Source organism: Vicugna pacos, chromosome 24, assembly GCF_048564905.1.
Source record: "Vicugna pacos chromosome 24, VicPac4, whole genome shotgun sequence".
Taxonomy (NCBI): Eukaryota; Metazoa; Chordata; class Mammalia; order Artiodactyla; family Camelidae; genus Vicugna; species Vicugna pacos.
Genome location: NC_133010.1, coordinates 21,825,931 through 21,853,440, shown reverse-complemented (window position 1 = coordinate 21,853,440; position 27,510 = coordinate 21,825,931). Strand labels below are relative to the sequence as shown.

The 27,510-nt window shown below is 38.5% G+C and overlaps 1 protein-coding gene across 1 annotated transcript in view; it reads left to right on the top strand.

The window, feature by feature from the left end:
* The window catches only part of METTL4 (methyltransferase 4, N6-adenosine), a 395,043-nt gene that overhangs the window by 354,220 nt on the left and 13,313 nt on the right, over window positions 1-27,510 (top strand). Inside the window, exons 12-14 of the transcript XR_012063887.1 lie at window positions 5,617-5,734; window positions 13,255-13,368; window positions 18,127-18,263. The gene's annotated coding sequence lies outside the window, so the exon portion shown is untranslated. The remainder of the gene's footprint in view (window positions 1-5,616; window positions 5,735-13,254; window positions 13,369-18,126; window positions 18,264-27,510) is intronic.

Below are 27,510 nucleotides of genomic sequence, written 5' to 3'. Positions count from 1 at the left end.
TATAATTGATAATTATGATTGATAGTGTTGGATATGTGTATATGTAACATATTATGTGAATCCTACCAAATGAGTTTTAAAGACCCATTTAGCTCTAAAAACTAAAATTATCTGAAGAAAAAGTATTTCAGAATTAAGCAGATTAAGCTAGGAAAAGCTGTTCTTGGGAAAATATTGTTTGCATATCTGAATCAATTACTAGCTTGTAAATTTTGCCAGTGCAAGATTGTGACATATTTATCTTAGTATGCCAGTGACAAACATGCTATTTCATATATATCTGGTGCTCAATAACTTTGGAAAAAATAATTAATGTCACTGTAAGAAAATTAAAACCAGAAAATAATGTTCTGTTGTGCCTGTCTAAAAACCTAATCTTTTTCTTTTAAAAGGAAATCTAGGTGAGCACACACACACACACACACACACACACACACACACACACACACATGAACCTTGTTAAGACAAGATAATGTGTCAAGTTTCTGATGGAATTGCTCAGTGAAATCTTAAAGACTGTGACATTGTATGTGGTGCAAACATTCAATTAAAGCTGTAAACCCCCAAATTATAAGATCATGTGTAATTCATTTAAAGTAGCAGTGTCTTCTAGCTTGATGCTGATTCTTCTTATGTTATTAATGAGCTAGACCTTTAGAACCACTTGGCAAGACAGTTTTATTGCTTGCTAATTAGACTCCACATTTTAAAGACACACTTCTATATAAAATAGGAAAACTCAACTACTTTTCAGATATTCGAAAAATAAGGCTCTATAGTCGCCCATTTAGTTGATTCTCTTCTTATCCTGTTTATTGCAAGCTAATTTTCTTGCATTTAGAGATAACACTGAAAATAAACAAATACTAAACGAATATTTTCTTACAAAAAGCCTTTAACTTGGGCCTTTCATCGTGAGTGTACTACTGAAAATATATAATATGCTTCCTGTTCTTTTGGAAAGTTGAAACCCCAAACATTAATTATTTTTATAGAAAAGTATGTTCCATGATTTTAGGACCAGTTTAGATTGGATACCTGATTCCAGTTAGGGTTTGGTATTGCTGCCTCTCAGGCCCCAGCTCCCGTTACTGTGACTTGAGGGGTCTCTTCCCTCTGAGAACAATGGCAGCTCTTAGACGTGGGACTTCCCCATTAACTTTCACTGGGTTGACTCACCAGCAGACATTTCTGTTTTCCCCTGTTTAGCTGAAGTCACTGACTCTTTGATGGACTTGACAAGACAACTTTGGAACTTCTTTATTTGGAAACAATCCCATCATGTATGCCAAGCAAACTACTCTTGTCTCAAACCCAATGCATTTTGATAACTTAAAAAATAGCCTAAAACCTGATTGTGTTCAAAATTTTTATAGATTTATTTTGACGGTATTTTGTCACAAGTTAAAAAAGGTTTTATAAAATAAAAACTACCAAGTATTTGTTGGAAGATAATTCTCCATGGATCTCTCTTGTTTCTACCCATTTTTTTCAGCACTAGTTGTCTTTAATTCTGGGTGATTTTTTTCAAGATGTTTAGCTCAAAACCTCAGAAGCTAGAGGCAGTGCCTCTCCCTCTGGAGCAATGGGCAGGCATGCTTACTGTCTAACATAGTAGTCAATGATAATGTTTTCCTTTTACTGTTACAAAAATTTGGTTTCCTTTCTTGCAGTGCAACCCACTGTGTGTGTAGATGCCATCTAGTCTTCCTCATGTACCCTGTGGAAATTGGAGCTTGCGAAATTGGTTAAAAAAAAAAAAGATGATACTCTTGCTACTGCAATTTGCAGTTTTAAAATGTAAATAATAAAATTTCCTTCATATCTGACTCAGGAAACTTACGTCTTTGATGGGCACCCACAAAACTGTGGCAGGATAACCCCCAGCTCAGCTGCACTGCCAGACTGTGATATCAGAGGAATTAAGAGATGTCAGTCAATCTGGTACCTGAGATTATCTATTTGGAGGTGGATTGGTGGTTGAAGGTTTTGCTCTCTGTTAGACTGCACACAATGTATTTGTACAAAGTTTCTTCATTATTTCCAATTAAATATGAAAGATGTCTACAATAAAAAATTTTTAAGCCTTCTGAGGCAGAGCTAGAATCCATGAACAATGGGAGTTTGGGGATGATGAGCAGGTGAGGCCAGGAGGCACCGCGAGATGAGAGAAACAGAAAATCAGGAAGTAGGGACCAACACAAAACGGGCTTCACTAACATCACATTTTGCCTAAGGTGTTGCCACAGAGAGCTTGGAGTCAAGAACCTGTCGAAAAATGAATTTTCAGAAGTGGTTAATACCAACCTAAGAATTTCTTGATTTAACACCAACCTAGGCATTTCAACAACAAAAAATTGTTTTTGTTTTGCTTTTGTAGAATCCAGCTGACGTGAAATATCACTAATTATAGGCAGCTGTGGTCAGCAGCTTGATTGGGATCAGCTCATGAATTGCTTTATGGTTCAGAAATTCTGGAAATGAACACATAGGAAATGTCAGACCACAGGTACAAATGAAAAATAAAAGTGACATCTATTAAGCACAAACAAATAAAATAAACTGGAAAATGTTACCACTACAATTGGCAGAGCCTGTCAAAGTGAACTACTTGAACTTGCCTCTACGATGGAAGCTACCAAGGGCTGATCTTTTATACGAATGAGCAGGAGACATTTTTTATGGATGTCATTGTGACTGGCATTTATTTTTCCCTGAGGATAATATTGAGAGAAGGAATTTACATATGACTAGAAACATTTAAATTTCTGGTAGAGGTTTCTATAAAGCAGGTTTCATAAAGTATAATGGAACGTGATTTGTAATAATATACCATAGTAAAAAAAATCAATTTTTGCTGCCTCTATCTTGGCTAAATAAAGACAGTTGGGTTTCTATCACAGAGAGACATGTTAAAGTCTAATTTGCAAGAAGCTTGAGATAATGACCTGGGAAATGGAGTGAAAACTGTGGGTCTGCTTACCTTTTTCTTAGGTCTACCACTCTACCTCTAACGTTTCTGCTTAAGAGAGTGTTTAAAATGCTGTGCAAGGACTTGGCTGTTTCACCTGACTCTTGGTGATAACCATCTTTTCCTTTTTTTATAATTGAATGTGATTTTTTTGTTATGCTTTTACCTCAATGTGCAAAATTTCTAATTTAGAAAATTACATTTGTTCTCATCTACATTTTCTGATTCCAACACTGAACCAAAAAAACAACACAAAAAAATCAAAAGAAAGACAGAAAAGAGAACAGATAAATCGGCCAAGATAGAATTAAGGAGAGATGTTGATCAAATTGTGGGTTCTGACCACTTCCTCTGGAAGGAAATTCAAAACGATCTGACCAAATTCCAAGTTTCTCATTTGCTGTGTATTTTGAACTGTGATTAGTTAGAATATAATGTGTCTTCATGTGGTCCTTTACATGCTTTTCCTGCTTGGTGTTCACTAAGTATCTTAAATTTATATATGTGTGTATCAAAATTAGGAAACTTTGGCCATTGTCTTTTCAAATATATTTATATACTTTTTTGGTCCATTCTATCTTTTCTTATGCTTGCACTCCAATTATTTATATGTTAGATGCTTTGGTATTATCTATAATGGGTCTCTCAGACTCACTTTTTTCTCTGTTCTGCATATTAGCTATTTCTATTAATCTATCTTTAGATTCATGTACTCTTACCTCTGCTATCTTTAATCTGCTGTTAAGTCTCTCCAGTGAATATTTTATTTCAAACATTTTATTTTTCATTTCTAGAGTTTCCATTTGGTCTTTTAAAAATGATTTCTATTTAACTGAAAATATTTCGTACCTTTTGCTTCATCACAAGGCTGGTTTCTTGTTTTTGTTCTTGAACATCTTTAGTAATGGTTATAGTAGTTGTTCTGTTTTGTTAATTCCAATATATGGTTCACTCAGAGTTGTTACCATTGATTTTTATTTTCTGTATATCATTTTACTGATGTGTTGGCTGTCAAATAGTTTTGAATTACATATTGGATATTATGACAAGTTATGAGGGCATTGGATTCTGATATTTTTCTGTGATGAATGCTATTTCATTTGTTTTATCATTTTATATAAATGAGACTTAAACTGTAAACTCTGATTTTCCAATAGCAGCTCTGATCTGACTGGTGATTGGCTGGTGGACATCCATTATTCTGAAGTCATTCATACATTTAGGTCAGTCAAACTTGGTGACGGCCATCTAGCCCTTTCCCTCAAGGGATTACTCTTTCTCGAATGCCCATGTTTTCTGGGATTTATTCTTCAGGAACCCCAATCAGGGATGACCGTATTTTTCCACTAATGCCCTCACTAGCCCACTTACCTGAGAAAAAAAAAGTTGTGAATGCACAACATGCAATTTCTCTCCTTTACTTTTGTATGCCTTGCCAGAGTTGTCCATGACTCGTGTAACTATGCTGTGGGATGCCTAATGAGGTAGCTATCCTTCTATAATGTCTAGGGCTTATAGCCGTTCTTTGAAAAAAAAAAAAAAGTTCTTTCCAGTAGGATCTTAACTATAACTAGAAGTGAGACTTCTAGGGGTTTTAATATAACTGTGTTGTTACCAATATTTTAAAATTATTCTGTAATTTTTATTTTGCTCTTCTATTTTACTCAAGATATTTTAATAATAAAAGTTTACCCCTATAAGTAATTAAATTGGTCCTTCCTTTATCTTCCCACTCCTTTTTGATAGCTTATAGTTTATTGTTCTGTTGTCAGAGAATATCTTATGTATTATTATACTTTTTGAAGTTTGTCCATGTATTTGTGTGACCAGGTCAAAAGAAGTTATTTTTTATTATCAGTATACATAGGTTGATATATATCATTATTTTGTCTCAAGATCCTTATATTTTGGTTATTCCATCTCTTCTGACAGATATAGTTTCCTTTTATATAATATTTCTGTAGATTTCTCTTATAGTTTCTATTTTAAATATTCTCATTGATACATCATGTGTTATGTACATTTATGACATCAAATACATCACTTTCATATAACATTTGGAAGTTGTTGTAAGTCCACTCTGGGTGCCTGGAAACTGCTGGGTGGCAGCACTGTTTAAGAGGGGCTCCCTGAATCTGGTCCAGATCCATGGAGGCTCCTAGTCCCTGCGGCTCTTTCCTTCTCTCCTACCGTCTATCCCTGGCATGGGGTCCACCAGATACCCAGAGCAGCTCTTAGCTTTGCACTTGTGGCATTATTCTGGTCTCCCCATTTCTAGGAGGGCTGCCAGGCAGATGTCTCTCTCCTGCTAGGCAAGTTGGTATTTGTTTCCAGGGGCATATGAGACTGGGTGACCAGAATGGTGCTGGCCTCTTGATTCGGGGTGACTCGAATTATTCATGTAGACAGGGGTCCCAAGAAAGGTATTTGCCAGGGGTTCCAGGTACCCTAGGGGCAATCCAGCCCCTTGATTAACTGTCAGCCTTGAACACAAAGTGCATAAAAAAATAGAAGGAAAAGGAGAATGGCTATCTTTGACAATAAAACTTGCGATAGAAAACTCTTTTTGTTCTTAAAGATTTAGCAGTAAATTAAGTTCGTATTCTTCTAAGCTAAACAAGAAATTTGGCATTTTTTTCCTGCAGGAAGTGGAATGGTGATTCATATGTGACATGTCATCAGGCCAAAGCGTGTATCCTCCTAAGTGGAAATCACTTCTGATAACAAAGTCACGTCAGTTTATCCAGAAGGATCCCTTAGAAGGTATCCATCACAACATCTCATCTTTATAGAAAAGTTTAATATTTCTTTGAGTTTATATTCTTCACAGATAACCTTGTTTATGTAATTTTCCCCAACAGAGGCTTCCAAGTAGATAAATTGTGAAGGATGAAGCACATTATCAGAATGCAGTGTACTGTTTCCCTGCGATAAATAAATATGTGTATTTGCTTCATATCCCTTAAGAGATGATACAGTCAAATCTTGGGGAATCAAATGGAATTTCTGTATGCATTTATCATAAATATCTGAGATTTCAAAAATTATCACAAATGTTCACAAAAAGGGAAAATCTAAGATCTCTAAAGCTGCTCTTCCAAAAGGAGCAGATGATTCACTGCTCAGGAGAGACGAGAATGTGTTCTGGTAGAAGGTGTTTCCTGACAGTTTTGCCAAAAGTGGAAGCTCCTTTTCCCCTTTCAGGACCTTAGTCACGCCCACCCCTCTTGAACAAAACAAAGCACCGAACTCTGCAAATTTTCTTGTCTGGTGGGATATTCTTAAACTCATCTGAACCAAACTGGAATTTCAGAAAGAGAGAAAGTAGTTACCAGGAAAACATTGTTAAAAGCATAATTTCATTTTTGTGTGGAAACATTGTATGGAACATACTGCTAATATCTTACTTAGAGATTTTTGATACCATGTTAATGAGAGAATTTGGCGTGTGCTTTTCCTTTCTTGGGATGTCCTTGTTAGATTTTGGCATCTAGGTAATAGTGGTTTCATAATATGAGCTGGAAGGTATCTTCTCTTGTTATACAGTGCAGGAGATCTTGTGTTAGATTGTGTTTTTTCTCTCTTAAATGTTTGGAAGATTTTACCAGTATCTAGACCTGAAGTTTTATTTTATAAAAATTGATTACAGATTCAGTCTCTTTATTAGATAAAATGCTCTGCTATTTTTACCTGGTGCCAGTTAAAATTGCACCTCTTGGGGAGTGATGGAAATGCTAGCTGCCTTGACTGTGGTAGTGGTTTCAGTGGTGTGTGTATCTATTAAAATGCATCCAATTGTGCATTTGAAATACGCGTTGATTGCTATCCAGGAACCATACCACAATGAAGGGGTTAAAATATCTTTTGCTAGGAATTTTTGGTATTTTATCTAAATTTTCAAATTGACTTTTTTCCCCATAACTTTATATATTACATAATTTTTAAAATATCTGTCCCGTCTTTAGTGATATTTTCTTTTTTATTTTTCCCCTTGATCATCCTTGTGACCAGTTTATTAAGAAGCCAACTATTGGCTCTCTTGACTCATTTTTTGATTTCCAATTTATTGATTTATGTTCTTTTTATTATCTTCCTTCATAAGTTTCTTTGAATAGAACTCTCTATTCTCTTTCTAGCTCCTCGAAATTAATCTTCAGATGGTTATTTTCAGTTTTTCTTATTCAATACTATCAATTTTTCTCTAAAGACAACTTTAGCTGCATCCCACACATTTTGACTTGCTATATATTAATTTTCCTGAAGTTCAAACATGTTAAGTTTCGTTTTGATTTCTTCTTTGACCTATGGGTTATTTTGAATATGCTACATAATTTTCACACATTTGTGGGTTTTCTATTTTCCTTTCTATTTTTAGCTCAGATCCACTGACATCAGAGATATGTTTTATTTCACTCCTTTGAAATTTATTGATACTTGATTTTTGGTTTAGTTTATAATAAGTTTTGCAAATGTTTCATGTGTGCTTGATAGTAATATGTTGTGCAGTTGTTAGATTCTGTATTTTATGTATAAATTATTTAATGTTGAAATATCTTTAAATGTTCTACATCTTTTTTGATATTTTGGCCTGCTCATTGTATCAGTTACTGAGAAATATGTGCCAAAATTCTTTTGTATTTTGAGGGATTTACCTTTACCTCTTTTAAAATTTTTGCTCTATGCAGTTTGATGCTGCATGTGTAGATATACATAAACGTATATCTTCCTATTGAATAGACCTTTTTGAAAATTTCCTTTCTTTGTTTGTCAAGGTCACACTGGTAGTTGTTGGCAGAGCTGATACTAGAAATATAATCATTAAAAAAGACACAACAGGCCCAAAATGGAATCACCTATGCCAAGCTCCATATCAGCAAACCAACACTTACTACCCAACCTAATTTCAGTTTCAACTTCTCCCAGGAATGTAATCTTAAACCAGTCAGTCTGGAATTTCCTGGTCAGTGGTAGTGAGGCAATCTCTAGATTGCCTCATAGACCCCTTCTATCACCCAGAGGAAGAAGAGGTAATCTGCTCTTTCCTTTTCGCTGCCCACTTCTGCCCATAAAGCTCTCACGTTTTGCATGGTTCTTTGGAACTTTCTGTTTGTTGCGTGGGATGCTACCCTACTCATGAATCATTGAATAAAGCCAATTAGATCCTCAGGTTTACTCAGTTGGATATTATTTTTTTAACATAATCCATAGCAATCATTAAGTATTTATTTAGCACTGTCTGTGGTGGCAATGAGTCTGGATCTGATTCAAGCCTCTATCAGATAATATCTTGGCCTTAAGGAACACCAGGGCCATCATTACAGGGCATCATTTTTTGACAGGAATTTTTTCAAATCTTTGTGTCAAGGGGAAAAGATAGCCAAGGTGAAGTAGCTACCACTTCAGAAGAGATGAAGTGGAAAGCCTTCCTTTGAAAGATGTGCCTCATCTACTTAATGAATGAAACACTTATATTTGTGTTTTCTCTTACTCTGTAAAAGTCAGAGTAATCATAAAAAAAAGGTTTGAATTAACAACTGGACAATACAGATGAGTTGAAAGTATAGGCTTAAATATTAAATTGTAGATAAATTTTTACTACAACTACAATTTTATTTTTCTTATGAAAAGTACCATAAATATTTAATCATTTGATAATTATATGTTATTTTGTGATAAAGCTTTTAGCCACTCATTCAAATATATTGAGCACCTACTGCACGTGAAGCAGTCATTACAGGTTATCTTCTAAGCCTATTCTCTGCAGGTGTAAATAATCCTATTTTGACTTTGTTTCCTTTAGGATCACAGAAGGATTTCAGGCTATATTTTACAGTTATAAAAGACAAAAAGAAAACACCCAGTTAATATAAAATTGACTTGGCAAAAACTTTCTTATGGAGACAAAAATAGTTAATTTCTCATCTCTGATGGAAAAAAAATATAATATATCCAGAATGAGAAAAATAGAGGCTCCCAATTACATTTAGCCTCTTAGCTACTTGCATGAACATGGATCGAAAATAAAAAGAACAGACTCAGCAAAGCTAGTTGTAATGAGAACACTATTAGAAATAGAACATTGCGGGGGGTGGTAGTAGAAATACATAGAAATATGCAAAAATGCCTACAAAAGGCCAATACCTACTAAAATATAGAATCTTTAAACCAGCTAGTGACCTAAAAGCAAATATTGAGCAGAAGTAATACAAGAAAGGTGGTAATTATTGATTTCCAGATGGCCTTGTCTCTAGTTGGCTGAAACCACCATGACTTGGGAACAGGAGTGTAACTCCGAATGCCGGAAGCCATTCCAGATGGCACAGCAAATCTACCAGAGAATACATTTCAGTAATCGTTTATGCCATAAGAATAACATTTAAGGAATTTGAGATTCACTTTCATTTTCATGCATCTGCATCATTCTCTCGTGGGGTGTTTAAGGAATATCTAACAGCCAGGATTTAGAGAAACAAGTCGTACTAGATTCTCTCTTTGAAACTAAACATCCAAGCATGAAGGCTGTAGAATCATCTGCTTAAGACCATAAATTAAATAAAATGAACAACCATGTGCAAGGCACATTTCTAGGCATCTAGGGAGAAAAATGAGGTCAAAATGCTTAGTACACATTGCTACACTCTGGTGGGCAGCCATTACTGAAGAAAATGACATAACAGTACAGATGTGTGTACAGATTATGGTCTTCAACCTTGAACTGGTCCTCAGTGCAGCATGGTGATCTTTTAGAGATTATTATTTCATTTTCTCTCTTTTTCCTACATGGACAACTGCTAATGTATAACAACCCTTCATGTGGTTCCCAAACTGTTCCCATTCTTCTTACTCTCAGGGGGTGACTGTGCCTTTTACCTCATGGAGGAAACAGGGTCTGCCCATGTTACTGGATTGCAGTATTATTTATCTTTCTGTCTTTTCCTTACTTCTCAGTGAAAGCATTTACCTTTCTTCCTATTAAGCTATAGTCTGCACTTGTGCCTTGAATCCTCATTCCTCTAATCTCCTATACAACTTAAAATTACCTTCTTTTCCTCAGGGTTTAACTTCTCCTTCACTGTCTTCTTCCCATTTTCTGTTGTAGAAGTACTGCCTCCAGCCACTATTCTTTCCAGAGCCGTGCTTCCTAGAAGCATCACTGATGTGCACTTTCTTCAGTTCGTTCATCCCACTGATTCTTTAACACAGTGCATTCTGCCAGCATCATTCTGCCAATACCGTCCCTGCCTGTGTTCATTTTATCTGTCCTCTTGTTCACCTTTGGTCCTGTTGAGCTATCCTCTGTTCTTCAACCTTTCTGCTCCTTAGACTTACAGAGTGTTCTTTCCAGTTTCTTTCCCCACTCCTCTGGTTAAATCTCCTTGCAGGTTCTTCTTGCATCTGCCTCTGAGAGAAAATGTTCCTCCAAGTGCCAGCCTTAACCTTGTCTTCCTCCTGATCCTTCCTGGATTGTCTCTTCTACCTTGATGGTTTTGAGAGCCACAGATACATAACGCTGTGCCTTCTTGAGACTCCAACGTATTCAGAAATTCTCGGGAGCCCCAGGGAGAATATTCCGTAAATTTCAAATTCAGTATGTGAGTTCATCATCTTGCATCTGAGCCTCAAAACTGATTCTTCTTCCTAATAATAGTATTAATAATATAAATGGTTAAGATCTCTTTTGAGAACTATCTGGCGTAATATGCGTTGTTATCACTATTAACTCCATTTCCAGATGAGCACAGTGAGACAGAAAAATGTTAGTTTACCCAAGGTTGTGTGGCTAGTAAGTGAATGTTTGCTCCTGGGCCCATTCTCTTAACCATGACACCCATGGCACAAAGGTTTACAAGTCTCCCTGCCAGTTTCTTAAACTAGATTGTTATTATTTCTCACCTGATCTAGTACAATAACCTTCTAATTGGCCCTCTTAACTCTAGATTCACCTCCCTCCAATCTGTCCTCCACATGGCTACCAGAGTTATCTTTCCAGAAGATAAATATGATCTATTAAAATCTTCCAATGGCTTCTTATGACCCATGATAAAGTACCGGATATTTACCGCGCATCACAAGATCCTTCAAAATATGTCATTGGCTGTGATGTCTTCAGCTGACGGCCCACTGATTGTGACTTCTGTTATCTTCCATTTGTTGTTGCCTCTGTCTGAGTTGTCCTTCCCCTGGTGTGTCCACCTGGAGAGCATTTCCTTATTTTCAAAGACTTGCTTAAATGTAAATGTCATCGGCCCCATACCACATTATGCACTTCTTCTCTTGTGTTCCCACAATGCTTTGTACATATTTTTATTACAGTGAATGCTAATTTGCTATACTGATGTGTTAACATGTCTTTCTTGCACTAATATGTTAAACCCTGATTTGTTTCTGTGTATGTTTTTCCAGCACCAAGCATACTGTCTAGTATACAGCAGGTACTTAATGTGACTTTTATGTAAGGAAGGAAGGAAAGAGGGAGGGAAAGAAATAATTGCATTCTGGAGATATAAACAATGTTCTTAATATTGAGATAGCAAAGTTTTAGAGCAGGTTATTAAATACATGTTTCTAAATATTTAAACATGGAAATAACAATAATTAGACTACAACATGAATTTATTAAAACAAATCAGAATAACACCTGCTGACACTTACTCTTTTAGTAAGGTTAATGGTTTCATAGAGCTATGGCAGAAGTAGAGAGAGGTGAGAGTCTGTAAAGCATTTGGCCAAGACTTGTGATATCCTTGCAGGTAAGACATACAAAGCTGGATGAAGTAATGATGCTAAGTGGGTTCATAGATGTTTCACTTCTCCATCCTGTGAAGATTTTGATTTCTGCTTTTTTTAAGCCTTGTAGGGGGTCTTTACTTGCATTTTATTCAGATTTTATGTTTTTGCGTTTTCATCATTAAAGGATTAAGTTACAGAAGACAGTGTGTCACATTTGTAGAGTGACATAAAGCGGTCCATTACTGGAAAGAACTGAGATTTTAGAATCAAACACACCTGAATTTAAACCTCATTGCAACATGTCCTGCTTTGTGGGACTTTAATCTGGCTGACTCTAGCTTTCCGTGTATGTAAAAAGGGAATAATAATATCTAGTTCATGGGGCAGTTGTGAGCATTCATTCAATAAGACCTGTAATGCCTGAGAAATTGTAGACATACTAACAGATATCTCTTAGTTATTATTAAGGATTATGATTTTAAAGAATTATAATCTTTAAAAACTGCTCAGTTAATCCTGAAACTAACAATATATAGATAATTAACTCCTAAATCTTAGTTTAAATATTAACTGTCATGTACCACTTTGACTTATTAGCTATTTATATGAGATCAAGTGTTTTAATTGAGTCTAAACTCATTATGAGTCAACAGTGTGGCATGATTGACATGTAGAAAAATAACAAATTTAATTTTAGCCTCTATAAACAGAAATATAGTGTCTAGAACAATTTGTGAGAAATTTCCTCCCTTACCCTGTTGTATTAGTCAGTCCGCAGCTGGCATGTTATGTTCTTTTATGGGTGCCAGAGAAGTGGGACTGGAAACTGTCGGGGGCGGTGGGGGGAGCCATTTAAAGGCGCAGTGTTGATCCCGCCCAGAGGCAGACTTTGGGAGGAGCCAGCACTGTCTTTTGACTCTGAAAGTGTCGTGATGGGAGATAAGTACTCTCTTCAGTCTGACTTGAGACTAGGAGAGGCAGACGTTAACACAGGGACGTTTCTGCTCAGTGTAAATTTTAGACTTTTCTATGCCTGAGAGTTTCCGAGCACTGAATGACCTATTCTGTAACTCGGTGTGTTCTTTGCCACCGGGCTCCCAGGAGGGCTCCCAGATCGGGCAGCCACCAGTCGGGCCCCTGTGGAAGATACCAGTGCTCGGAATTAACTGGAGGTGAAGACGGTGTAAGGTCTAGTGTGTTTAGTGTGCCTGTAAATTTTGTAGTCCTATAGAACCTCGTATTTTTTAAACTTCTTTTGTGCAAAAACAACAGTAACAACAAAGATGCGTTAGGGCGTACATCTAAACCTCTAAGAAGTAGTGGGAGCACAGAGAGTTTTGCCCTGGCTTTGTAAGGCTTGGGTCTGATTCCCCTCTCCTTCCCTTGCTAGTTTGTGACCTTGGTCAGCTTACTAACCTCTCTGAATAGTTTATTTGAAAAGGGAGGGAATTTATAGGATATCTGGCAGGATTAAATCCAACGGAACATTTTTAATGAATATTTCCGGCACATATTGGTTCTTAATACAGATCTTTGTTTTGCTTTTACCCTAGGTGTTGTGGGCGTACGTGAAAATTACATTATAACGCTGGAGAAAATTTCCTGCCAAATGATTCACTGACAGGTGGCAGATCAGCGCGAGTCTGTCACATACATTTTAATAACAGGTGGGCTGCTGGAGACAGCTTTGTTTTCATGGCTAACATTGTTGGCCTGGGCAAAGAATCTGAATTCTTGGCTTATTTGGGGGCTGGTGTACCCCTGACGTGTGCTGCATAAGTTGTGCGTTTTCATGTATCAGCCCGGCCTGGAGTGTGGACACAGAACCAGTTGGCAGAATAAATCAAGGCAAAAGCAGGAGAGGGATTTTCCAGTCTTGTTGCTCACATTCACGGGCAGGTGCTGCTTAGGTAACTGCTCTGCCACTGACATGCACTGTGACAGCGTGCATGGCAGTAGTAACAGGACTGTGCAAGGAAGATCTCCCACAGGCTCGAAAGGAAGACATCTGCTTTCCTTCGGAAAGTGTGAGACACTGTGCTTGACACAGAGGCACTCTTTAAATCTAAGGCATGCATTCTTGAGCTTACTCAAAATTATGCGTGATAATTGGGGGTTATTTTATTCTCTTCTCACAAGTTTTTCCTAGGCTCTAGAAAAGTGAGTCTGAGTAAGATCAAATGCCTGGGGAATAGCTGATGCTTTATTTTTTCTATGATAAGGCGTTAAGCATAAGATCTTCGGAAGTTGAGCTGTGGGTTAAAGGAGTGAAAAAAAAAAGAATTTTGTTTATATGTTATCTATAAAAATATCAAGTCACTGTGCTGTACCCCTGAAACCAATATAATATTGTAAGTCAACTATACTTCAATCAAAAAAAAAATCTTGTGTCATTTTTCTTAATAATTAGAAGTTAATGCTATCTTCTGAAAGCTCCCACGGTTCTGCTTGCTTCCTGATTGAACTTGAGGAAGCTGTTGGTCTCTGAGTCCTCATCTTCTCACCTGTGAACTGAGCTTATGTGTCTAAATCTCAGATTGTGAGCTAAATTATGAGCCCATAAGCACTGCCTGGCCCATGTGATTCCTGGCAACCCATGATCTCGGAAAGCTTCCTTCTCTCCAAGATTCTGCTTGTACCTGATAAAAGGACTTATGTTCTGGGTGTGGCCATCAGTTCATCTCAAGGTTCTGGAAACACTCAGATGACCCAGCCTGGTTGTAGAAGGCATGGAAACCAGCATGTGGTTAACATTCCTGCCTTGTGGAAGAAGAGCATTTCCAGATTTAAAAAAAAGTCCTTTGTTATCAGAGGAAAAGCAAAGAGAGACTGATCAAGCAAAACAGATACCTACTACGTACCGTGTGGAAAGGACAGTGTCTTCAGTAAATGGTGCTGGGAAAGCTACACAGCAACACACAAAAGAATGAAACTGGACCACTGTCTTACACCATGCACAAAAAGTCAACTCAAAATGGAGCAAAGACTTAAACATAAAGACCTGAAACTATGAAACTAGAAGAAAACATAGGTGTGATAAGCACCTTGACGTGGGTCTTCGCAATGATTTTTTTTTTTGAATTGACACCAAAAGCAAAGGCAACAAAAGCAAAAATGTATAAGTGAGACTACATCAAACCTTGAAAACCATCAACAAAATGAAAAGGCAATGTACCAAATGGGAGAAAATATTTGCAAATCATATGTCTGAAAAGGGCCTAATACCCAAAATATGTAAAGAACCCATACAGCTCAACAGCAGAAAAACCCAAAAAAATCTGATTAAAAAAATTAGCAGAGAAGCTGAATAGACACTTTTCCAAAGATCTCACAGGTGGCCAGCAGGTACATGAAAAGGTGCTCACCATCACTAATCCTCAGGGAAGTGCAAGTCAAAACCACAGTGAGATATAACTTCACACCTGTTAGAATGACTATTATCAAGAAGTAAGTATTAGCCAGGATGTGAGAAAAGTGACCCCTTGTGCACTATTGGTAGGACTGTGAACTGGTACAGCCATTACAGAGAACGGTGGGGAGGCTCCTCAACGAATTAAAACTAGACCTCCTGTGTTACCCAGCAACTCCTTTTCTGTGTATTTATGTGAAGGAGATAAAAACACTGGAAAAGATGACTGCACCCCCACATTCACTGCAGCATTATTGACAATAGCCGAGACTCGGAAACAAACCTGAGTGCCCACCGATGGATGAACAAATGAAGATGTGGTGTACACACACAGTGGAATATTATTCGGCCACAAAAAGAAGGAAACTATTGCCATTTGTGACAACCTGGATGAACACTGAGGGCGTTATGCAAAATGAAATAAGTACAAAAGAGGAAAGACAAGTACCATATGATCTCACTGATACGTGGAATCTTAAACAAAAAAAAAAACCAAACCAAGCAGAACTCATAGATCCAGAGAACAGACTGGTGATTGCCAGAGGCAGGGGTAGAGGGGTTATGGTAAGCAAAATGGGTGAAGGTGGTCAAAAGATAGAAATATTTATAATTTATAACTGTCAGTCCTGGGGGTAAAATGTTCAGCATGGTGACTATAGTTAATAATACTTGTGCATATTTGAAAGTTGCTGAGAGAGTAGATCTTAAAAGTTCTCATCATAAGAAAAAACATTATAACTATTTGCGGTGATAGATGTTCACTAGACTTAGTGTGGGGATCATTTTCCAATACAGACATATTTCAAATTGTTATGTTGTACACCTGAAATTAATATTACTGTATCTCAGTAAAAAGGTTTTTAAAAGTAACTTGATCACTTTGTTTAGGATGATGTCTGCCGGTTTCTCCACCTACAGTTAAACTCTTCTTCCCTTTCCATACTTTGTTCTTTTTTTAATAACTTTATTTTTCAGAGAGGTAATGGCTTTCCAGCAGTGTAGAGGAGACAGCGCAGAGAGTGTCCGTGTGCCCTTGGCCCCCACGCAGGCACGGCCTCGCCCATTATCAAGCCCCGCCTCCAAGTGTCCTTAGTAGCGGCCCTGCCAGTGGTAGAGGAAGTGGCATTTGCACCAGCCTCCTCTGATGACATGATCTCAACTGCAGTTTCAGTTACTGGACTTGCACTGCTCTGGGTCCATTTTCAAACTTGCTTCTTCAGTCTGGGTGTTGAGTCTGTGAGATTCTGGGATCCTTCAGTTACCAAAGTAACTTAAGCAGAACTCTGACTAGAACAGATGGAAGCAGAGTTTAAAAATAAAATCTCACCAAATGAAAATTTCAAAACAAATAGGGAGAAAAATAATTTCAGGTACACCCTGGTTATTTCTGAGTTATCCTATATTGATTTTTAAACAAACTCCCTCAGGTAATTGTCCCCATATCATTACCAAGCTAACCAGCACAGTATTAAATTTTTCCAGAAATCTCGCCTGCCCAGTCTGTGTGTGCAGACTTGGAATGGGCAAAATTTGACAATAAATCTCTGAGCAAAAATAAAATACAGGATGCCCAGTTAAGTTCCAAGTACAAGGGGATCTTAATAAATGTTGTTGATTGTCAAGACCTGTGGACTAAGGAAAAAGAAAACCAAAACCTTAGATTTCTTAAGGCATCTAATGGTGGGAAATTATTTTAGTATATTTTAAATGTCCAAAAAATACTTTTAAAAATATGTCTTCCACTCTTAAAAATTTATTTCAAAATTCCCCTTCAGTTTTCTCCAGTGAGCGCGAGCTGTGTTTCTGATGTCAGCCATCTTAGTCCTGTCACTATGGGGTCAGTGGCCGCAGAGGTGAAATGTTTTGACAAATACTGAACATCATACATTTTCTTCTGTGGATGTTTTTTAGCTTCTTCAGATGGTTCTGTAATGGAGTTATATTTGGAAGCCTCCCAGTGTGGTGCAAAAGCCTCATAGAGAGAAGTTTATGAACTGCGATTCTATGAGAAGGAAGGCCAGCTGCTCATCTGTGTGATTCCTCCTTGAGCTTTTGTATTTTCCCAGCCAGACCTTCCAAGCTCACTCTTTATAAATTTGTCTTCTGTGTACTGAGTGGTGACAGAGATTTGAACTGGCCTGCATACTTTCACTCCGTGTGAAGACTGAGATAACATATCAAGGAAAAAAAAAAAAACCAAAACCTGACAGTAAGGGAAGATGAAGGACCAGGAGCATCCTTGACTGTGGTTCTGACAGTCACAGTGTTTGAACCTGTTCACGTTACTGAAGAGAGGTTCTCATGTCTCTGTTTGGTTTATACTGAAGTCTACAGTCTACAAGGACCGTTTAAAAGTTTCCATATCTGTAACATTTTGAACTTTCTGTGAAAATGTCATAGAAAATTATAATTTTTCCTCTTGCAGGAAATTAAAAAATAATGCATGATGACCTTTGTAAAAAATTTAGTCTGTTACTTCCAGACTTATTTTATGACCCAATTGTATATCAAAAAAATAGATGGAAAAATTCTATCAGATAGTTACTAAGAGTTATTCATTATTTAACTAGAGCAGTCAGCATTGGGAGGCGACTAAATTCATGGGGGAAGAAAAAGATACTTCAGGTTATTTCTTTAAATATATTACAGAGTTTTCCATTTCATTGACAGTTGTAGTGACATTTGCACACCCTAACACTGAATTATGCCAGTTCTCCTACACATTTAGAATGATCCGGGGGAAGGAGGGCTCGTGGGTGATAAATTCTCTTTCTGCTACTGTCTGCAGTAACATTCAGTGCTGTCTCCTACTCTATGTCCCCCTCAACAAGTGCATTCTGTTATCCGACCTTAAATGTAGCTGTTGATGGAAATGGAGTGGTTTTCAGTTAGGTAGGCTGGTTGATACAGTTTACTATTTGCCAAGCAGTAGTCTGAGCACTGCACAAATACTAACTCATTTGCTCTCCACAGCAGCCTTGGAGAATGGGTTCTATAATGCTTCTCATTTTAACAGATGTGAAAAATGAGGCAAAGAGAAGCAGAGTAATTTGGCCACATTTACACAGTGAGCGGCAGAGAGAGGATTTGGTTTCCAGGCTGTGAACTCTTGAGCACTATGCTTCGTGGCCTCCAGTTTAAAAAATCAGCCTGGTAAGAGTTTTATTCAATCTTTATGTGTTTCAGATACAGTGATATGTTTTTGCCCAAGAATATTATTTATTATGTTTTAATCTCAACTTGCCTCTGTAAGTGATACAGTTTTGTGGCATTTCACATTAGTTGGGGGCACGATACAGCACAGCCATTGTCCAGCCCTAGGACTTTACTGTTGAAGCAAAGGACAAATGTGTCATCTAGGATTGTGTGTGGTGGTGAGCGACTGAGAGCCACAGATGACAGTGGATTAAGTCAGATGCTTACTTCTCTCATGAGTGATGTTGGAGGTTGGCAGTCTAGCTCTGATATGATGGCTTCATGAAATCATCAGGGCCCTGTCTAGGTTGCTGACCTGCCTTCCTTGGCATGTGGCTTCTACCTCGTGGTCCAGGATGTAGCTCAGGTTCCAGCCATCACTCGCAAAAGAATTAGGGAAAAAATGGTAATCAGGGGCATTTTCTAGAACTCTACACTCCACCTCTGCTTGCCTCTTATTGTCCATATATTAGCCCATGAACACATCTAGCTTCAAGGGAGGGTGGGAAATATAGTATTTATTAATACAGCCACGTGCCCAGCTGGAATCGAAGGCTCTATTACAGGTGAGAAGGGGTGAGTGGAGAGCCAGCGCTAAGAGTCATCTAGCAGTATCTGCCATTCCAGGGTACAACTCTTGAGTTTCCATTTGTAACTGAGGAAATGATGAGTGCTGTAATCTTCTCTAATAACTAAATTTCGTTGCTTTAGCTTTCTCTTCTCTTACATAAAACTGTTGCCTTTGGTTACATCTCCAACGTCTTCGTTTTAAAAAATTTTTTTAACTTTTATTTTTGGAGGGGGTAGGTAATCAGGTTTATCTATTTATTTTTTTAATAGAAGTCCAGGGGACTGAACCCAGGACCTTGTGCATGCTAGGCACACACTCCACCATTGAGCTATACCCTCCCTGCCCATCTTACTTCTTCCAAAAAATTTTTTTAACTGAAGTGTAGTTGATTTACAATGTTTCAGGTATACAGCCAAGTGATTCAGTTATACACAAATATATATATATATATATATATATATATATATATATACACATACACACACACACATACACACACATGTATGTGTGTGTATGTATATATATATATATATATGTATATATATATATATTCTTTTCAGCTGCTTTTTCATTATAGGTTGTTATGCGATACTGAGTATCGTTCCTTGGGCTGTACAGTAGGACCTTGTTGTTGATCTATTTTATATATAATAGCGTGTATCTGTTAATCCCAAATTCCTTGTTTATTCCTCCCCATCCCTTCCCCTTCGGTAACCATTAGTTTGTTTTCTGTGTCTGAGTCTCTTTCTCCAACATCCTACCTCTTAAACTCTTGCTGAAACGCTGCTGAAAGGTGGTCCGAGGCACGAGCCATCACCGCCCTTACTCTCATTTTCCCTCCCAGAGACCGCTGGACTCCTGTTACTTTCCCTGTCAGTTTTTCTGCTTTTGAGTGCGGAAAATTTTATCCTTTTTCATTATTTTCTGCCTTGTTCTCTTACCTGAAGCTACACAGGATCCATTCCCAGTCCACACACGCCCACCTTGCAGGGAGCCTCCAGCCTCCTTCAGCGTCATCCCCAGGGACTCTCTCCTGCCCTCGCTCTTCTGCCCCGCCTGGCACCTTCAGCGTGGCTCCTTGCTGCTCATGGGACCTCAGCCACTGGGGCCATGGGAATGGTGTTAAGCCAGTAAGGTGCTGGGGAGAAGAGCTGAGACTTACGGAGTCTTGATAGACATGCATTTTTTGCATTAGGCTTGAGAAGTTGCACGCTCAACCCTGTAAACCTGTAAAAACTTTGTTTGTGTTTTAGCAGAAGGAGAGGACTTAGTTTTGTGAAAAGTAAAACTGTAGACCCTGAGACACTTTGCTGTTTGATCCTATTTCACTAAGAATGGAACAGCCTACTTTTCTGTGAATCAGCTGAGTCTCCCATGCATAGAAGCAGTGTTGCAGATTCCAGAGAAGGGATTTCCAGGCACAGCATTCTGTGTTTATCTTAACACTGTACCTTCCAAGGAAACAGCCCTGAATCTACTTTGCAGCCCAGGACTGATATTAGCCTCTTTACACACAGATCTGCTTTACTTTGAGACAAACATTGCTTAATAAAACTACCTACACTCTCACTTCCTCACCCAATGCCCAAATTCTTTAATTAACTCTATATGATTCTTTGGGGAGAGGGATTCCAGGTTTTTCTAAGAGTGTCCTCCCTTATGATAACAGGCAATAATCCCTAATTGTCTTAAACTACAGGTTGGTCCCTGGAATTATTATCAGACAGGCTGTTATAAATCCTATCATGGTGCTAAAATCCTGAGGTCAATGTGATGTCGTAGATTTTATAATTCTGTTTAGTTAGCCCAGAACGTCAAGGGGTCAGTGCTAATAATCCAGCAAGTCCCAGAGCGAGTAGAAGTTTCCAGGCAAGAATTGTAAATACAGAGGAAGGAGAGGGCAGTGATGAATACTTAAGAGTTTGAAATAGCTCAGGTATGGATTTCCTTCCTGGCTGCAGCTGTTGAAATTCTGTGCCATTGGTTATCACTTAATCTCTTAAGCATTGTTTTTCTTCTGCGTGAAAGTGGGAACTAAGAACACACCCTTGTTGGAGGATAGGATGTAACTGGTCACACGGAGGCTCGGCACGGGGTGTGCGCGGTGAGTGGCGGGGTTCGGGTTTGGTGCAGTGCTCTTCATGTACAGTCGAAGACAAATGCACCAAAACTCCACATTTCTATTTATAGCTTTAAAAAAATCCCAGGCAGTTTACTGTATCTCATTTTGCCTGGAATACAAAATGGGAATAAGAGTACAAATCTGACATGAGTGTGTTATTAAATTAAGGTGATAACACAATAAACGTGTCCAATATAGTAGCTGGTAAGCTAAGCACCCCATTAGTGTTAACTGTCTTTTTCTGCTTACGCCTAGTTTTCAGTTTTGCTTCGAGAAATATGGTAATTGAAAAGAGTACAATTTGAAGAGGATCCTATTTCAGTTAATAAGCACGTGTTCTCTGTGAGCAGGCCTCTTCTCCCTGCTTCTGTCCACATAGTTCGTTTTCAGCTCAGATGTGGGGCGGGGATTGTCCCTGGAGCTGGGCCGTCACACGTGGCCACTTTCTGAGCCAGCGTCCACCAGGAAAGTGTTTCTGAGTCTTCTCTCTGATAACTGCACATGCCTTTCAATTCCAGATAGCAACCTGAGCTCTCTTCCCCACGGTGAGGACGGATAAATTAGCATTAGAAATGTTCAACCAGCTTTTTGCTCGGGAATTCTGGTTTTTAGATCCTTTGCTTCATATGTCCTGACTCCCCCAAGACCCCTCACTCAGTATGTGTAGAGTCCCAAGTGTTCTCCTCTGTCTTACATATATTCTGGCACTTTCTGTGAATCAAATGTATTTGTGTGTGTGTGTGTGTGTGTGTGTGCGCGCGCGTGCACACACACATGTGTAAAGCCATTACAGTTAGCTTGAAATTAAGTTCATTATTATAAGGCATCCTTTGTTGGGTTTTATTTTAAAGTTGGAGCAATGGTATCAACATCCTTCTGGCAAGCAGAAATCTTAAGCACTTTTGTGCCTGAATGTTTCTTTTCCGTCCTTAGGTTTCTTTGTTTTCCTTTGCTTTGTTTCTGAAACTAATAAGCTCTTTAAAAACAAGAAAACAAATGCATGGGCCACTGAAGTGTTAGGTCTTTCATTTCTAATTTTTAGAGGCAGTTCTGATTCCAAGGTACCTTTCAGACCAAAGAAGTTAAAAATAACATGAGAAAAAAATTGTCATATCACTATATATTATAAAACAGCCACACAGGTTCAGAATAATAGGTGAGGTCCTCAGGAGAGGTGTTGTCTGATTATTTAACAGAATAGGGAGCATTTAGTTTATAGAACATCTTTATTTTATACTCTAGTTTGTGTGATATTTTCTAAAGAATCAATCTTTACAAATCCATAGATTCTGGGAATATTCTATAAGCAATCCTTAACCAGGAACATAGAGACATTCTCAGTCTAGGACTGCTTAATTTTTATGTTATAATACAGATGTTTCAAAATTCAAATAGTACAAAGGGATCGCGTCTAGGAATTCTCTCTCCAGTCCACATTTCCCAGCGTGAGCAGTGTCACTAGATTGGAACCTCGTATGTCCTTGGAGGCCACTTTAAACTTAATTCCTGGCCTGAGATTTTTTAAAAAATCCAAATAAATTTGAAGTCTGGCTGCAAAACCATTTGAGCCCTAATGAAGACTTGAATCTCAGGGAAGATGTTTTCACTCTGTGAGCAACACCCAGACTTGCCTTTCCCTGGTTGGGGCGGGGGTTGCATTCCTCCCTCCTCCCCTGCAGGCTTGTACACACCCCTGTGTGCTGCTGGCTTTGCGGGGGAGGGGAGCCAGCAGGGAAGAGGTGTGTCTGTTAAAGCAGAGGCTGTCTCTGTTTTGTGTCCTATACTTTCAAGACCCACAGAAGAGAAGAAAACTAAAAGTGACTTTCTCTGGTTCAACAAATGGCTTCAAGTGGGCATGACTCTACTCTTCCACTTAATTTTGTGTCCCCACCATTATTATAGACTTGCTTTTAGTTTAAGTTCATTACTTTTTTTCAGCTCACAAATGCATTAAAAAAGACTTATTTACAAACAGTTCTCTAGCATTGTTTATATGTATGTATGTAAGTAAAAGGTGATGTGTGGATTTCTGCACTCCAGATTACTGAAAATGGCAGTTTTACCTATTAATACTCAATGTCCCTTGTATTTATTCACAGAGGATATTTTTTGCAGATGCAACTTTTGGGGGAAATAAGCAACTCATTTGATTCAATGGGTAGAATTAAGGGAAGTTTTATGACATCCTTATTCGTGATAATTAATAACATTGCCTCACAGGTTAGAAGGAAGAGAATATTGTTACCCTTTTCCATATCAGCGTCTCCTTTCTTTTTTCTCTCTTGTTCTTTTCTTTTCCTAAAGGTTGAGTTTTAGTCCAGGGTGTATCCCTCCACTTTTAAAGACTATTATTCAGTGAATTGACTTCTGCTGCAGAATATTTCAAGATTATTATTGACTGAAAGTCTTTGTCTGTTGGCTGCTATTGGCTATTACTCTTGCCTTATTTTTTTTTTTTTTAGCAGCGTGTCCATAACAACTCACAGAATTTTAATGCACAGTACTTTCGGTTTATATCAGTTTATGAATAGCCTACAATAGCAAACAGGATATGACCAATTTTGCAATTGCTTTTTTTTTTTCCGCTTTGAAATATATTGTAATATTATGTTTAGAGGCAACTCATTCCCAAATTATATTCAGTTTTATTTACGTCAAGGAAAATTAGTGTTCTTGAAGACAGTTTATAGAATTGAGATAAACATTAAGGAAGAATAAAAATATCTCATAAGACTCAACCTAGAGTATTACTGACTTTTTGTTTTATGTGTTTCTTATTTTTAAACAAATTGGCGTTTTAAAAGTTGAGATCATGTTGTATGCACTGTGTTTTGTCTGCATTTTTTAAACCTAAGTGTGTGATGTTATTGAACATTCTTTCCAGTCTTGGTTTAACGGTTGCAGAGTCTTCTATTACATGTATGCAATACCTAGATTCTTTTCACCGCATTCCTCTTGTTGGAGATTTCTCTAGTTTCCAATTATTCAGTATTTTGGATATGACCTCACTTTTGTATTTAAATAATTTACACATCTCTGTTTCCTTAGGGTAGATACTCAGAAGTGGGATTCCTGGGTCAAAGAGAATTTTAAGGTTTTGAAATGTTATTATACCTGTTAATGTTCCCCAGAAATGTAGAATTCACATGCCTCCATATGCTAATTACAATGGATTTTGGGACTGAAAATGTCTTCTCTAGTAAACCAACTGTGGATATTGCTATTGAGGTACATTATTTTAATAATTTACGAAAGCAAGAAACTGTGGCAGAAGTTTCAAGCTTATTTCATAACATCACCCCAAAGGTTCAGAGAACCTTCATGAAACCCATTACTTTTTCAAAGGTAAACAGCATTTGAAAGTACAGCGCTCACCTTTTTAATCCACCCCAGATTCCTGCATGCTTCCTAGGGGTATTTTTTCAAATGTCTTCAACCTTTATTGTAAGGTCTTTACTCAGCCTTTCCACTTGCCTGACTGTAGCAGTTCGCCAGTTTGAAATGTTGGCATATACTCCGATTTTTAAAATCAGTTTCACCATCGTGGTATATTTGAGTTTACTCATGAGGGAGCTTTTGAAGAGCACACAGTCGTATCGTGTTTGAAAAACTCAGACTTCCTGAGTCCTGCCTGCGCCTGTACTCCTGACTGAAACACTTGCTTGTTGTGGATCTTGGACAAGTTACAGGACTTTTCTGTGCCTCCCTGTCTGTGTATATGGGATGGATATGATACTAGCAGTTGTTCAGAGGAGTGGATCAGGTAGCACGTGTAAAGCCCTGACAGGGATACCTGGCGTGTTAGCTGCTGTTACTACTGTCAGATATTGGATCGATAATGTTAATTTTAGAATGCTAAAATCATAGCCATTACACTCTCCCCTCCCACTCTGGACTTCTGTAATGTACACGCACAAGAATCATGAACTGCTCGTTTTATTAATGTGAGTTCATATACAGGTGGAAAGTACTGGCAAAAGCTGAGTGAAAACAGTCTTGGCTCAGATTTAAAGATGAAATGAAACTTGGAATAGATTTGTCTTTGTCCTCACATTCTTAGGAGGATGTGAAGAGAAGAGAGGAAACTGGGCCTCTTCAGAGCTGATTCAGGGCCACCAATTCCAGGAGTGAGGAGGACACCACGTGATACCAGCGCTGTGTCCGTGATGGTAGAGGCAAAGCTGAGGAAGAAACTGAGGGAGAGATGCCTTTAAGAGAGTGGTATTGCAACTGTGAATAATGTAGCCCAATGAATATGCCAAATTCTGCCCAAAAGCTTGGCCGCTCTAACCCGGGAAGGTGCAAGCCAGTGTAGGGAGAGTCTGGACTTGCTCTCTCCAGTACAGCCCCAGCAAGTCCAGAAACCTTCTCCCCCTTGGACTGAGGCAAAAACCTGAGAAGGGACTGCGTGTCTCACTTTCCACCACTCCAAGAATGCATAACTTAGCTTTGAAAGATTATCATCCCCCGAGAGCCAGGGCACGGCCACCAGAGCTTTACTGCTAACAGTGCTGGTGTATTGACAATTCTCAGTCTGTCCTCTGCACCCAGACAGTACAAAAAGCCATGGGTGATGCAAGGTTCTGAGTGATGTTGGCCCATGAATTTTGTGCAGCTTCCACTTTGCTGGGGTTTAATTTCTGCTGCCATGGAAACTGTCCTGAATAGCACAGACGCTCAGTGATTTCCTGCAGGCAGAGTGACAACATCTCTAGGAAGAGTGATGCTGTCTCTATTACCATCAATCAATATTTATTGAACCCCGGCAGCCCATCTTGAACCGCAGTAGGAGGCTGCAGTGAGGTTTGCCCCCAGCTTACACGTGGTTGCTCTCAGACCCTGGAGGTTAGACAGGCGACGCAAGGCAGCTCCGGGATACAGCTGAGAATTGAGGCTGTGTGTTCTGTAGAATTAGGGCTTTTGTCACTAAATCACTAGGGTCTTGGTGAAAATCTAAAAATGTTCAAAATGTCAAAGTGGGACCAAGAGAATTCAGTTTCCATCAGAAATAATTACACTGGAGTTATGTAATTTTAGAGTATGCATGTTTGAGAGATTCACGGATGTTCCTTATAGTCTTTTCTACAATTTGATATTTGAGATTTGTATTCTATGAATATCCTTTTGTATTTCTGGAGTCTTTGTTATTTACCAAGTGTTTTGCAGAACCGCTCAGCTTGAAGCATCAACAAATCAGGGGAAAGTCTGTGGATCAGCTCATTCTGTTGGGTTTCGTGCCTTAATTATTCTGTCTCTGTCATAAGTCATCTCCCCACCTGTCCACCCGCTATTTCTGCATGAGGCCAGGTTGCTGAATGAAGTAGCCCAATGCAACCTCAGATGTGCCCTTTAGTCTTTCCTTAAGTTTCTCCCTTTCTAAACTTAATTTAGCTCTTGCGGTTCCCATCTCTTGGCTCTGTTGCTGCTTCTGTTTGTTCTCTTTTGAGCAAACACTAAGGGAAGTAAAACGGCGTCAAAACTCAGCACCAGGCTCTTCTCACACACTGCTCCCCTTGTGTAGAATTTTCTTTCCTTTACTGACGTTATCATGTTGGTCCTGAATATTCTGACTCTGCGAGTGACAAAGCCCCATCTTCAGTGAAGCTTTACTTCGTTTCCTAACGTCTAGCTCCGTGCTCCCTCTTTCCAATACGCTCGAAACAGTGATTCAGTTACAGCGTTTAGCTCGTTAAACTGTGCTTACTTACCCAAACGTCTGCCTCTGCACTTCCCTGAGAGCTCCTTCGCCGCAGTGGCTCCAGCTCGTTTATTCCGGCTGCTTCTGCTTTAGGCTCAGCAGTTGGTATCATACAGATATGTTTATTCAAGTGAATGAACAAGAAAGGATTAGATTTAACAAAGAAACCAACCCCACTCTCTACAACCTTTGTTCCTTCAGGGTAGTGTACCACTTTCCATCTACAGTCCACTAGAGAACAGGAGCTGGAGTTAGCAATCTCTCTCTGGCTGACTCTGTACGTCTCCATATGATACACACTGGAGCGGCAGTAGTGTATATTAAGTCAGTTTGCAATGTTAAAATAGTTAAATGCCCACTGGATAATTCCTGGATCCACCAAATGGGTTCCACAGCTCCCGTTCTCGGCAGCCAATAGTGACATTTGCAGGAGCTGTGAATACCGCTGTTGCATCCAGGAAGCTTAATGATAAATGTCATGCTGCTGCATTTCAGTTTTTATGGAAAAATGAATGTTGTGGCAGTGGAGTGAAATAGTTGATGTTTCGGGGCATTCTGCTGACATCTGAATGACAATACCCATGGTCACTGTCAGCAATTAGCTCATGAGTAGGGTTTCTTTAACCTTGTTGTCGTTTTCATTTTTTAAACGGGGAAACTGAAAACTGAGGAGACAGAGATGTACACGTTCATCTGTAGAAATTGTTATTAACATTTTAATGGCATTAGCATATTCTCTGCTAAAAGTATTTTGCTGGTATCATCACCAGTTCATTCATAACAAAAGCACTTAATTAACTTCAGGTTATGATTG